Consider the following 14,355-nt stretch of genomic DNA (forward strand, 5'->3'; position numbering starts at 1 on the left):
TTAACTGACTTGCCTAGTAAAATAAGATCTTACACTGCACTCCACTGCAATGAAGACCAACAATTTTATCAGTGCAGCTCTACTGTAAAATGCCTGCTAAATGATGACAAGGGCTGAAGTCGGTTGGATTAGAGCAAGGTTCTCAAACTGGTCACATGCAGGATGAATTTGGCCCACGGGTGATTTTCTAACCAAGGCCCTTCTCCCCCAGTTGCTCAGTTTGGCCGGGTGGCCAGCTCTAGGAAGAGTCTTGGTGGTTCCAAACTTCTTCCATTTAAGAATGATAGAAGCCACTGTGCTCTTGGGGACCTTCAATGATGCAGACATTTTTTTGTACCCATCCCCAGATCTGTGCCTTGCCACAATCCTGTCTCGGAGCTCTACGGACAATTCCTTCGACCTCATGGCTTGGTTTGTGTGGGACCTTATATAGACAGGTGTGTGCCTTTCCAAATCATGTCCAATCAATTGAGTTTACCACAGGTAGACTCCAATCTAGTGTAGAAATATCTCAAGGATGATCATTGGAAACAGGACGCACCTGAGCTCAATTTAGAGTCTTATAGCAAAGGGTCTGAATACTTATGTAAATAAGCAATAAAAAAAAAATACATTTTCAAAGATTTCTTAACACCTGTTTCCATTGATCATCCTTGAGATGTTTCTAGATGAGTCCACATGTGGTAAATTCAATTGATTGGACATGATTTGGAAAGGTGCATTGTATTATAACAAGTCAAATAAAGATTTGTGTAAACTGGAACTGTGACTTCTTTCCCCAATGATTTCTTTAGGCTGAAGTATGTTTTCAGTTATCATTTATTCTATACCAAGGCTAGATGAGGCCGAATGACAACACCACCACACACAACTGCAACACAAGTAATTCATATCATTAGTACATGACTGCTATCAATTCAAATATGGATTTCTTGGCTGAAAGAAGGTTTTATTAAACCTTCAAAAAGGGACACACCTTCACAATAAAGGAAGTTTATCAAATAAATTAAATGACGTTAAAAGCAGTAACAGCCTCCCCTTCATTTGCTTAACTCGGGGAATGGGATGGAGAAATGGTTTACAATAGGCAGGGTGGGGCTCAACAGGCAGTGTGCATCCATGAGGGCACCCTATTACCTAGAACTTTTCCCTAAATAATGTACTACTTTTGACCAGAGCTCTATGAGCCCTGGGTAAAATTAGTGCACTATGTATGGGGAATAGGGTGCAATTTGGGACACATTCCATCTGTTGATGAAGCCACCTGAACTCAATGGCTGCATACCAATTGTCAATCCCTCTCCTCATGGATATCCCTCTCCCCATGGATATATCCCTCTCCTCAAGAATATCCCTCTCCTCATGGATATCCCTCTCTTCGTGGATATCCCTCTCCTCATGGTTATCCCTCTCCTCGTGGATATCCCTCTCCTCATGGATATCCCTCTCTTCATGGATATCCCTCTCTTCATGGATATCCCTCTCCTCAAGAATATCCCTCTCCTCATGGATATCCCTCTCTTCATGGATATCCCTCTCCTCATGGATATCCCTCTCCTCATGGATATCCCTCTCTTCATGGATATCCCTCTCTTCATGGATATCCCTCTCCTCATGGATATCCCTCTCTTCATGGATATCCCTCTCTTCATGGATATCCCCCTCCTCATGGATATCCCTCTCTTCATGGATATCCCTCTCCTCATGGATATCCCTCTCCTCATGGATATCCAAGTATTGAATAGGTGTAAGAATTGGCTTGAGGTAAATCCCTAAGATGAGAAAAAAATGTGCAAGTCCACACTTTGGGAGAAGGACAATGTATATGCAGCCGATGTTAATAGTTACACACGATTGAGGGGCAAATAATTGACAAGTTGTTGCAGTAGTAGGTAAGACAATGGAGCCAGAGTACAGGTTTATTATGGATATTTCCAGAAAATTGCAGTAAACAGCGACACACTCAGGCAGGAAGCCAGGCACATCTTTTCAAAGAAAACACCATTTAATTATACCTCTATTTATATTTCTAATGTATTCCATACACAGGTGGTAACCAGATGGTCCCAATAATATAGGTAGGCTAGTAAACGATGTCCCCCTCTGCTATGTTCTATTGTGAACGGTCTGGGACTCATCGTTTGGGCCTACTACTCACAGATCTGAAGTAAAAGACGAAATTAGCTGCAATAGACTGGTCTCAAATAAACTTAAATCAAATTTTATTTGTCACATACACATGGTTAGCAGATGTTAATGCGAGTGTAGCGAAATGCTTGTGATTCTAGGTCCGACAATGCAGTAATTACCAATGAGTAATCTAACCTAACAATTCCACAACTGCTACCTTATACACACGTGTAAAGGGATAAAGAATATATACATAAAGATATATGAATGAGTGATGGTACAGAGCGGCATAGGCAAGATGCAGTGGATGGTATCGAGTACAGTATGTACATATGAGATGAGTAATGTAGGGTATGTAAACATAAAAGAGGCATAGTTTAAAGTGGCTAGTGACACATGTATTACATAAAGATGGCAAGATGCAGTAGATGGTATAGAGTACAGTATATACATATGAGATGAGTAATGTAGGGTATGTATACATTATATTAAGTGGAATTGTTTAAAGTTGCTAGTGATACATTTTTTACATCAATTTCCATCAATTTCCATTATTAAAGTGAGCTGGAGTTGAGTCAGTGTGCAGCAGCCACTCAATGTTGTCAGCAGCCACTCAATGTTAGTGATGGCTGTTTAACAGTCTGATGGCCTTGAAAGAGAAGCTGTTTTTCAGTCTCTCGGTCCCTGCTTTGATGCACCTGTACTGACCTTGCCTTCTGGATGATAGCGGGGTGAACAGGCAGTGGCTCGGGTGGTTGTTGTCCTTGATGATCTTTATGGTCTTTCTGTGACATCGGGTGGTGTAAGTGTCCTGGAGGGCAGGTAGTTTGCCCCCGGTGATGCGTTGTGCAGACCTCACTACCCTCTGGAGAGCCTTACGGTTGTGGGTGGAGCAGTTGCCGAACCAGGCGGTGATACAGCCCGACAGGATGCTCTCGATTGTGCATCTGTAGAAGTTTGTGAGTGCTTTTGGTGACAAGCCAAATTTCTTCAGCCTCCTGAGTTTGAAGAGGCGCTGCTGCGCCTTCTTCACAACGCTGTCTGTGTGGGTGGACCAATTCAGTTTGTCCGTGATGTGTACGCCGAGGAACTTAAAACTTACTACCCTCTCCACTATTGTCCCGTCGATGTGGATAGGGGGTTGCTCCCTCTGCTGTTTCCCGAAGTCCACGATCATCTCCTTTGTTTTGTTGACGTTGAGTGTGAGGTTATTTTCCTGACACCACACTCCGAGGGCCCTCACCTCCTTCCTGTAGGCCGTCTCGTTGTTGTTGGTAATCAAGCCTACCACTGTAGTGTCGTCCGCAAACTTGATGATTGAGTTGGAGGCGTGTATGGCCACGCAGCCGTGGGTGAACAGAGAGTACAGGAGAGGGCTCAGAATTCACCCTTGTGGGGCCCCAGTGTTGAGGATCAGCGGGGTGGAGATGTTGTTACCTACCCTCACCACCTGGGGGCGGCCCGTCAGGAAGTCCAGTACCCAGTTGCACAGGGCAGGGTCGAGCCTCAGGGTCTCGAGCTTGATGACGAGTTTGGAGGGTACTATGGTGTTAAATGCTGAGCTGTAGTCAATGAACAGCATTCTCACATAGGTATTCCTCTTGTCCAGATGGGTTAGGGCAGTGTGCAGTGTGGTTGTGATTGTGTCGTCTGTGGACCTATTGGGGCGGAAGCAAATTGGAGTGGGTCTAGGGTGTCAGGTAGGGTGGAGGTGATATGGTCCTAGACTAGTCTCTCAAAGCATTTCATGATGACGGAAGTGAGTGCTACGGGGTGGTAGTCGTTTAGCTCAGTTACCTTAGCTTTCTCGGGAACAGGAACAATGGTGGCCCTCTTGAAGCATATGGGAACAGCAGACTGGGATAAGGATTGATTGAATATGTCCATAAACACACCAGCCAGCTGGTCAGCGCATGCTCTGCGCAGCAAAAAAGAATCGTCCCTTTTTCAGGACCCTGTCTTTCAAATATAATTTGTAAAAATCCAAATAACTTCATAGATCTTCATAGTAAAGGGTTTAAACACTGTTCCCCATGCTTGTGCAATGACCCATAAACAATTAATGAACATGCACCTGTGAAACGGTCGTTAAGACACTAACAGCTTACAGACGGTAGGCAATTAAGGTCACAGTTATGAACACCTAGGACACTAAAGAGGCCTTTCTACTGACTCTGTAAAACACCAAAAGAAAGATTCCCAGGGTCCCTGCTCATCTGCGTGAACTTGACGTAGGCAGGACTGCAGATGTGGCCAGGGCAATAAATTGTAATGTCCGTACTGTGAGACGCCTAAGACAGCGCTACAGGGAGACAGGACGGACAGCTGATCGTCCTCGCAGTGGCAGACCACGTGTAACAACATCGGTACATCCGAACATCACACCTGCGGGACAGGTACGGGATGGCAACAACCACTGCCCGAGTTACACCAGGAACGCACAATCTCTCCATCAGTGCTCAGACTGTCCGCAATAGGCTGAGAGAGGCTGGACTGAGGGCTTGTAGGATCTCAATCCCATTGAGCACTTCTGGGACCTGTTGGATCGGAGGGTGAGGGCTAGGGCCATTCCCCCAGAAATGTCCGGAACTTGCAGGTGCCTTGGTGGAAGAGTGAGATTACATCTCACAGCAAGAACTAGCAAATCTGCTACAGTCCATGAGGAGGAGATGCACTGCAGTACTTAATGCAGCTGGTGGCCACACCAGATACTGACTGTTACTTTTGATTTTGACACCCCCTTGTTCAGGGACACATTATTCCACTTATGTTAGTCACATGTCTGTGGAACTAGTTCATGTTAATGTCTCAGTTGTTGAATCTTGTTATGTTCATACAAATATTTACACATGTTAAGTTTGCTGAAAATAAACCTATGTCACGCCCTGACCGTAGAGAGCCTTTTTTATGTCTCTTTTTGGTTTGGTCAGGGTGTGATTTGGGTGGGCATTCTATGTCCTTTATTTCTATGATTTGTGTTTCTATGTGTGGCCGGGTGTGGTTCTCAATCAGGGACAGCTGTCTATCGTTGTCTCTGATTGGGAATCATACTTAGGTAGCCCTTCTTCCCCTCCTTTCAGTGTGGGTAGTTAACTTTGTTTGTGGCACTTAGCCCTGTTAAGCTTCACGGTTGGTTTGTTATTTCTTGTTTTCTTGGCAACATTTTATTTAAATAAAAGAAAATGTACGCTTACCACGCTGCACCTTGGTCTACTTCCAACGACACCTGTGACAACGCAGTTGACAGTGAGAGGACGTTTCTTTTTATATTGAGTTCATGTTGTGTCAGAACAGTGACTGTTTTAGCAATGGAACCAAAATAATCTCTTTGCTCTCTCTCTCTTCACTTGTGTCAAACTCATTAAAACTGCAGACCTGGTAGCATAACAGTTCATGGTATATTAACAGCATACAACATATTCAATTAACTGACATTACACTTTTACCCACGGTTTGTCCAAACAGAATTACCCCAAGGTCACGCATCCAACAAGCCACACCTAGATCTTCTAATAGGCTGCCGCCACTACATTACCCCCTCCAAAGGGGTCAGTCGTCCCCAACAACCCCGAAATCCAACATAAAGTCCTGAAATATGCTAGGGGTCTTCGGTGATGAAATATCATTAAGTCTGGTTAAGAAGAATGTAACAATAGATGTGGAAATTGGCTTTTAAATTGTAGAACCTGGGAAAGACCAATCACTTATACAGTTGAAGTCGGAAGTTTACATACACCTTAGTCAAATACATTTAAACTCAGTTTTTCATTCCTGACATTTAATCCTAGTAAAAATCCCCTGTTTTAGGTCAGTTCGGATCACCACTTTATTTTAGGAATGTGACATTTTAGATTAATACTAGAGAGAATGATTTATTTCAGCTTTTATTTATTTCATCACATTCCCAGTGGGTCAGGAGTTTACATACACTCAATTAGTATTTGGTAGCATTGCCTTTAAATTGTTTATCTTGGGTCAAACGTTCCGGGTAGCCTTTCACAACCTTCCCACAATAAGTTGGGTGAATTTTGGCGCATTCCTCTTGACAGAGCTGGTGTAACTGAGTCAGGTTTCTAGGCCTCCTTGCTCGCACACGCTTTTTCAGTTCTGCCCACACATTTTCTATGGGATTGAGGTCAGGGCTTTGTGATGGCCACTTCAATACATTGCCATTTTGCCACAACTTTAGAAGTATGCTTAGTGTCATTGTCCATTTGGAAGACCCATTTGCGACCAAGCCTTAACTTTCTGACTGATGTCTTGAGATGTTGCTTCAATATATCCATATAATTTCCCTCCTCACGAAGCCATCTATTTTGTGAAGTGAACCAGTCCCTCCTGCAGCAAAGCACCCCCTCAACATGATGCTCATTCCCACCAGTCTGAGGTCCTGAGCACTCTGGAGCAGGTTTTCATCAAGGATCTCTCTCTACTTTGCGCCGTTCATCTTTCCCCCGATCCTGACTAGTCTCCCAGTCCCTGCCGCTGTAAAACTTCCCCACAGCATGATGTTGCCACCACTATGCTTCACCGTAGGGATGGTGCCAGGTTTCCTCCAGACGTGATGTTTGGCATTCTGGCCAAAGCGATCAATCTTGGTTTCATCAGACCAGAGAATCTTGTTTCTCATGGTCTTGAGTCCTTTAGGTGCCTTTTGGCAAACTCCAAGCGGGCTGTCATGTGCCTTTTACTGAGGAGTGGCTTCCGTCTGGCCACTTTACCACAGAGGCCTGATTGGTGGAGTGCTGCAGAGATGGTTGTCCTTCTGGGAGGAACTCTAGAGCTCTGTCGTGTTCTTGGTCACCTCCCTGACCAAGGCCCTTCTCCCCCAATTGCTCAGTTTGGCCAGGCGGCCAGCTGTAAGAAGAGTCTTGGTGATTCTTAACTTCTTCCATTTAAGAATGATGGAGGCCACTGTGTTCTTGGGGACCTTCAATGCTACAGACATTTCTTGATACCTTCTTCCCCAGATCTGTGCTTCGACAGTCCTGTCTCTGAGCTCTACGGACAATTCCTTCAACCTCATGGCTTTTTGCTCTGACATGCACTGTCAACTGTGGGACATTATATAGACAGGTGTGTGGCTTTCCAAATTTGTCATTATGGGGTATTGTGTGTAGATTGATGAGGACATTTTTTTATTTAATCCATTTTAGAATAAAGCTGTAACGTAACAAAATGTGGAAAAAGTAAAGGGGTCTGAATACTTTCCGAAGGCTCTGTATACAGCTAAAAACAACAATGCCATGTAAAAACAAGTTGACATTGAGGTTAAAGAAAGTGTGTTTTCTTAATTTACAAAATGTTTCTAACCGTTACTTTAGACAAAATCCATACGTAAATATTATTGTCATGTTTTTTGTAAGACAAATCTTAAAATTACAGAAAATCCTACAATTAACTCAATAAATTTAGTTTTATGTCATTTGCATGGTTGATCTCTTTTGTCAGGTCTCCATGAGGTGTGAGAGTTACCAGAGGACCCTGTGTATCCCCACTGTGCACATCCAATAATAAGCACCGAGCTCAGGTTTCTAGTAACAACATTTGAGGATTTAATATTTTGTGGTCGTCATCTTCAAAGTTGTTTCTGGGGGTCTCAAAAAAGCAAAATGAGCATGACACGAGCTGAATGAAATATAAAAGTCTTTAAAAATGAAACGCTTGGCTTACGCTCGGTGCTCCATTGACATTTCACAGAAATACGCTTGTTTTTGCGAGAAATCTTCATAAAAGAACAGGAATTTCGAATACATATGAAAAGTGTATCCTAAAATATAACAATACTCTATATTGTTCATGTCCTGCGGATTCAAGAAGAAAGATGTCGAGTTCAATGGGAAAATGAGTCTGCCAGTAGCCTTAATTCTTGCACAGAACCCAGCCTAGCTGGCGGGATGCAATTTTCCAGATTTTTGATCACTTTTTGTCTCTGGCCTCCTTTGATTTAGTCACCATAATTCTGGCCATCCTACGAGGGTAAAAACTCCAATAACTTTTTGTCTCTGGCCTCCTTTGATTTAGTCACCATAATTCTGGCCATCCTACGAGGGTAAAAACTCCAATAACTTTTTGTCTCTGGCCTCCTTTGATTTAGTCACCATAATTCTGGCCATCCTACGAGGGTAAAAACTCCAATAACTTTTTGTCTCTGGCCTCCTTTGATTTAGTCACCATAATTCTGGCCATCCTACGAGGGTAAAAACTCCAATAACTTTTTGTCTCTGGCCTCCTTTGATTTAGTCACCATAATTCTGGCCATCCTACGAGGGTAAAAACTCCAATAACTTTTTGTCTCTGGCCTCCTTTGATTTAGTCACCATAATTCTGGCCATCCTACGAGGGTAAAAACTCCAATAACTTTTTGTCTCTGGCCTTCTTTGATTTAGTCACCATAATTCTGGCCATCCTACGAGGGTAAAAACTCCAATAACTTTTTGTCTCTGGCCTTCTTTGATTTAGTCACCATAATTCTGGCCATCCTACGAGGGTAAAAACTCCAATAACTTTTTGTCTCTGGCCTCCTTTGATTTAGTCACCATAATTCTGGCCATCCTACGAGGGTAAAAACTCCAATAACTTTTTGTCTCTGGCCTCCTTTGATTTAGTCACCATAATTCTGGCCATCCTACGAGGGTAAAAACTCCAATAACTTTTTGTCTCTGGCCTTCTTTGATTTAGTCACCATAATTCTGGCCATCCTACGAGGGTAAAAACTCCAATAACTTTTTGTCTCTGGCCTCCTTTGATTTAGTCACCATAATTCTGGCCATCCTACGAGGGTAAAAACTCCAATAACTTTTTGTCTCTGGCCTCCTTTGATTTAGTCACCATAATTCTGGCCATCCTACGAGGGTAAAAACTCCAATAACTTTTTGTCTCTGGCCTCCTTTGATTTAGTCACCATAATTCTGGCCATCCTACGAGGGTAAAAACTCCAACAACTTTTTGTCTCTGGCCTCCTTTGATTTAGTCACCATAATTCTGGCCATCCTACGAGGGTAAAAACTCCAATAACTTTTTGTCTCTGGCCTCCTTTGATTTAGTCACCATAATTCTGGCCATCCTACGAGGGTAAAAACTCCAATAACTTTTTGTCTCTGGCCTTCTTTGATTTAGTCACCATAATTCTGGCCATCCTACGAGGGTAAAAACTCCAATAACTTTTTGTCTCTGGCCTCCTTTGATTTAGTCACCATAATTCTGGCCATCCTACGAGGGTAAAAACTCCAATTACTTTTTGTCTCTGGCCTTCTTTGATTTAGTCACCATAATTCTGGCCATCCTACGAGGGTAAAAACTCCAATAACTTTTTGTCTCTGGCCTCCTTTGATTTAGTCACCATAATTCTGGCCATCCTACGAGGGTAAAAACTCCAATCACTTTTGAACAGATTATGATAGACATGAGGTATATCATTGGTCAACATTTTGGGGGGGATTGGACACCTTATATACTATATCAACCTTACTACTTTTGGTGTGTAGGGCAGTTAGGTCACATATTTGTAATAATAGAGCACAGAAGACGAGGCATTGGTGAAGTTTTAAATCAAATCAAATAGATGATTTTATCACAAGAGTCTGGCTGACTCCGAGATGTTCATGAATTCCTCTCTGGGCTGGAGGAGGATAACTGGGAAGAGGGAACCACTGGCCTGAGTAAGGCACCCCTTCCCTTGGAGCACCTCTGCCACCAGAGGGACAAAGTCAACAGAGCATAACATACATCTGTGTTTCTTCATTTCATATGCAAATTGTAGATTTTTTTTAATTTTTTTATACCATGAACATGTGTAAACCGTCCCAATGTAATTCTGCTTTCACAACACCGGATCATCTTCCTGGTACTCTGCTACCGTTTTCTCAACTACCCCAAAAAACTCCAAAGCAGCTGCCGTTAAACCTTCATTTATAAACACACACAACAACTGTAGTTTAGACATTTCCGGTCGCATAGGCTACCATGATCTGATTCCAGATTTGAATAGCAGAGAAGTAGAGTAAGATTTCACATGTTCTAAGCTTCTGTCTAACTGGCTGGGAAAGTGGTCAAAGTAGCTAGCTGATTTGTATCAAAAGTTACACTGTTTACAGCGAATAGGATGTTGGAAGTCATGTCTCAATGGGCCCTTTAGAATGTTGAGGAAATGCCTCAAAATGGATGGAGGACAAAAAGTGTAATAGTTTAAAAAGTACAAATAGTACATTTAAAATGTGGATTGACCAGATTGTTGACTTTCTCCCTCTTGAAAAGCTCACTGATGACCTCTACAAGAGACAGCCCAAGTTTGATAGACTCTGGTCTCCACTATTCAACTATATTTCAAACTGGACAGAGTGAACGGGGTGACTAGGGAAATGTGCAGATACATGTTGTGTAAGGTACTGTAAAACCTGAAAACTAATTATTGGCTCGTCGTCTCAGCGAAGGCTAGAAATAGCTGATAAGAACCTTGATAGTGCTGCTGCAAGTTTTATATATGTTTTTTGTGTGTTTAAAAAAATATATTTGTGAGTATGTGTAGGATGTGTGTGTGTGTGTATGGGTGTGAATGTATGTATATGTGTACGTATGTATGTATGTATGTATGTATGTACATAAAACATATTTTGACTTGTTTTAACAAAGTTTAGCGGTAGCTTTTTGGATTCCTTTCTCTGCATATTGAATGAGTGGATTGCTCAAATCGATGGTGCCAACTAAACTGACTTTTTGGGATATAAAGGATTTTATCTCACGAAATGACACTACATGTCGTAGCTGGGACCCTTTGGATGACAAATCAGAGGAAGAGTTTCAAAAAGTAAGTGAATATTTAATCGCTATTTGTGAATTTATGAAACCTGTGCTGGTGGAAAAATATTTTGATGTGGGGCGCCAAACAATTGCATGCTTTTGCTGTAAAGCCTACTGTAAATCGGACAGTGCAGTTAGATTAACAAGAATTTAAGCTTTCAACCGATATAAGACACTTGTATGTACCTAAATGTTTAATATCCATAATTTGTATGATTATTTATTTGAATTGTATGCCCTCCAGTTTCAACGGAAGTTGTCTCGCTAGCGGGACGCCTAGCCTGAAGAAGTTTTCTAACTTTATTATTTAAAGGAAAGCAGTTACACGTAGTCAATTCAATTTGGTAATATAATTGGTCTGATTACTTTGGATTGTGGGTTAGTTGAATCACAAAAATGTCAACTACAGTTTTTGGTTGTGAAAACATTAATAAAAAAGACAGTACAAATTGAACTTCTGTCAGAAGATGGGAATAAAAGGCAGGATCAAGTGGACAGCACTCTTAGGAAGCAAAGCAACTCTGAATCATTCATGCTGAATGAATAAGGAAACAGAACTCATTAGGGTAATTTTTCGGGAAAATAAATATGATTGTGATGACAGCTCTTTAAAATTTTTTGTGGTAGTTGAGGTTCAAAAGGTTCAGAGCCCTTCCCTTTTTCCACATTTTGTTACGTTGCAGCCTTATTCTAAAATTGATTAATTTATTATTTTTCCTGATCAATCTACACACAATACCCCATAATGGCAAAGCGAAAAACGTTTTCTAGAAATGTTATCAAATGTATTAAATATAAGTATTCAAACAATAATTTCATTGGTCATCCTTGAGATGTTTCTACACTTGATTGGAGTCCACCTGTGGTAAATTAAATTGATTGAACATGATTTGGAAAAGCACACACCTGTCTATATAAGGTCATACAGTTGACAGTGCATATCAGAGCAAAAACCAAGCAATGAGGTCGAAGGAATTGTCCGTAGAGCTCCGAGACTGGATTGTGTCGAGGCACAGATCTGGGAAAGGGTAAAAAAACATTTCTGCAGCATTGAAGGTCCCCAACAACAGTGGTCTCCATCATTCTTAAATGGAAGAAGTTTGGAACCAGCAAGACTCTTCCTAGATCTGGGCTCCCAGCCAAACAGAGCAATTGGGGGAGAAGGGCTTTGTTCAAGGAGGTGACCAAGAACCCGATGGTCACTCTGACAGAGCTCTAGATTTCCTAAGTGGAGATGGGAAAAACTTCCAGAAGGACAACCATCTCTGCAGTACTCCACCAACCAGGCATTATGGTAAAGTTGCCAGACGGAAGCCACTCCTCATTAAAAGGTACGACAGACCACCTGGAGTTTGCCAAAAGGCACCTAAAGACTCTCAGACCATGAGAAACAGGATTCTCTGGTCTGATGAAACCAAGATTGAACTCTTTGGCCTGAATGCCAAGTGTCACGTCTGGAGGAAATCTGGCACCATCCTTATGGTGAAGTATGGTGGAGGCAGCATCATGCTGTGGGGATGTTTTTCAGAGGCAAGGACTGGGAGACTAGACAGGATTGAGGCAAAGATGAACTGAGCAAAGTACAGAGATTCTTGATGAAAACCTGCTCCAAAGCACTCAGGACCTCAGACTGGGGCGAAGGTTCTCCTTCCAACAGGACAACGGCCCTAAGCACACTGCCAAGACAACGCAGGAGTGGCTTCGGGACAAGTCTCAATGTCCTTGAGTGGCCCAGCCAGAGCCCAGACTTGAACACGATCGAACATCTCTGGAGAGACCTGAAAAAAAGCTGTGCAGTGACGCTCCCCTCCAACCTGACAGAGGTTGAGAGGATCTACAGTGAATGGGAGAACCTCCCCAAACACGTGGGCCAAACTTGTAGAGTCATACCCAAGAAGACTTGAGGCTGTAATCACTGCGAAAGGTGCTTCAACAGAGTGCTGAGTAAAGTGTCTGAATAATTATGTAAATATGGTAAGTTTTTTATTTGTAATACATTTGCAAAAATGTTCACTTTTTAAAATCAATTGTATATAAGGCTGTAACGTAACAAAATGTGGAAAAAGTCAAGGGGTTCAAAGTTAATATTGAAATATCTGGTCTGAATGCTTTGATAGACTATTTTATAAACATTATTTTGGATTATGGGGCAGTCAGATCACACATTTCATCAGAAAAAACTACACTCAGACTACTTTTATTCACTCTCCTACTAGTATACCACAGTATTTGTCAGTCAGATCACACATTTCATCAGAAAAAACTACACTCAGACTACACTTTTATTCACTCTCCTACTAGTATACCACAGTATTTGTCAGTCAGATCACACATTTCATCAGAAATACCTACACTCAGACTACTTGTATTCACTCTCCTACTAGTATACCACAGTATTTGGAACATGTAATAATAGAGTACAGAAGACAACGAGGAATGGTGAAGTTTTAAATACATTTCAAAAACAAATTGATCACAACAGTTTGGATGACAGCAGGATTTTCTTGTCCTCTCTGGGCTGGAGGGGGATCAGTGGAAGAGGGACCCACTGGCAGGAGGGGCACCCCTTCACTGCCCCCAGCGAGTTGAATTTGAATCTACTAGAAGTTACAAACATAGAAAATTGATCGAATTTGCTGGAAATGTTCATGAAATATGATTTTGTCTGATTTACGTAATCGGACAGGGACACAGAAGATTGTGTGTCCTTCAGACTTGTTAGGGAAGAAAAGTGTGTGTGTATCTGTACGTGTGTGTCAGACCAATGTTCAAATACTGTACATTTAGTGTTTCTCAAGCCAACCTGGAGTGTCAGATTGGTGGGGTTTGCAATTCTGGGACGATTCCATTGGTCCATTAGGCCAGGCAAGCTCAATCAAGCAAAGTTAAGTGTGTGTGTGGGTGTGTGGGTGTGTGGGGGGTAAATGGAGCCCCGAAGCCCTGGGCTAACGGACAAACGCAACACGCAACCAATGACAAGTTAGAAATACAGTAACTTCCTCTGTTAGTATCCATAGCTGATTGTCCCTCGCTCCCTTCACTGACCCATGCGCTCCTCTGCGTGCGAGAATCCATAGCTCAGTTTGGGCTGTTCAATGACGAGACATGAGAGAGCTGTTAGCTGACGTTAGAGCTAGCTACTTTTCGTCACTATAAACTGACAAACAGCTGTAACTTCTGATCAAAATGTCAGTTGTTAGTAAAAGTCAAGACTAAAACAGCTGTCATTTTTGCAGATAATTCTGTTCCGATTCCAGACTTGAATAGCAGAGAAGTAGACCAAGATGTCCTACCCTCTAACTTTTCATTGGTACCAGAGAAGTAGAGGAAGATTTCATATGCACACATTTTTTGTCTAAGTTGTTGGGAAAGTGGTCGAAATTTCAGTTATTTATAAAAAGTTTGACATATCCTCTATGACACAGT

General features: G+C 42.1%; 1 long non-coding RNA gene across 1 annotated transcript in view; it reads left to right on the plus strand.

Annotated features, from left to right (window-relative positions):
• The window catches only part of LOC149973606 (uncharacterized), a 299,180-nt gene that overhangs the window by 70,439 nt on the left and 214,386 nt on the right, over positions 1-14,355 (plus strand). The gene's annotated exons all lie outside the window — the stretch shown is intronic.

The sequence above is a fragment of the Oncorhynchus mykiss genome, chromosome 20 (assembly GCF_057628025.1).
Source record: "Oncorhynchus mykiss isolate SJ-2025 chromosome 20, ASM5762802v1, whole genome shotgun sequence".
Classification (NCBI taxonomy): Eukaryota; Metazoa; Chordata; class Actinopteri; order Salmoniformes; family Salmonidae; genus Oncorhynchus; species Oncorhynchus mykiss.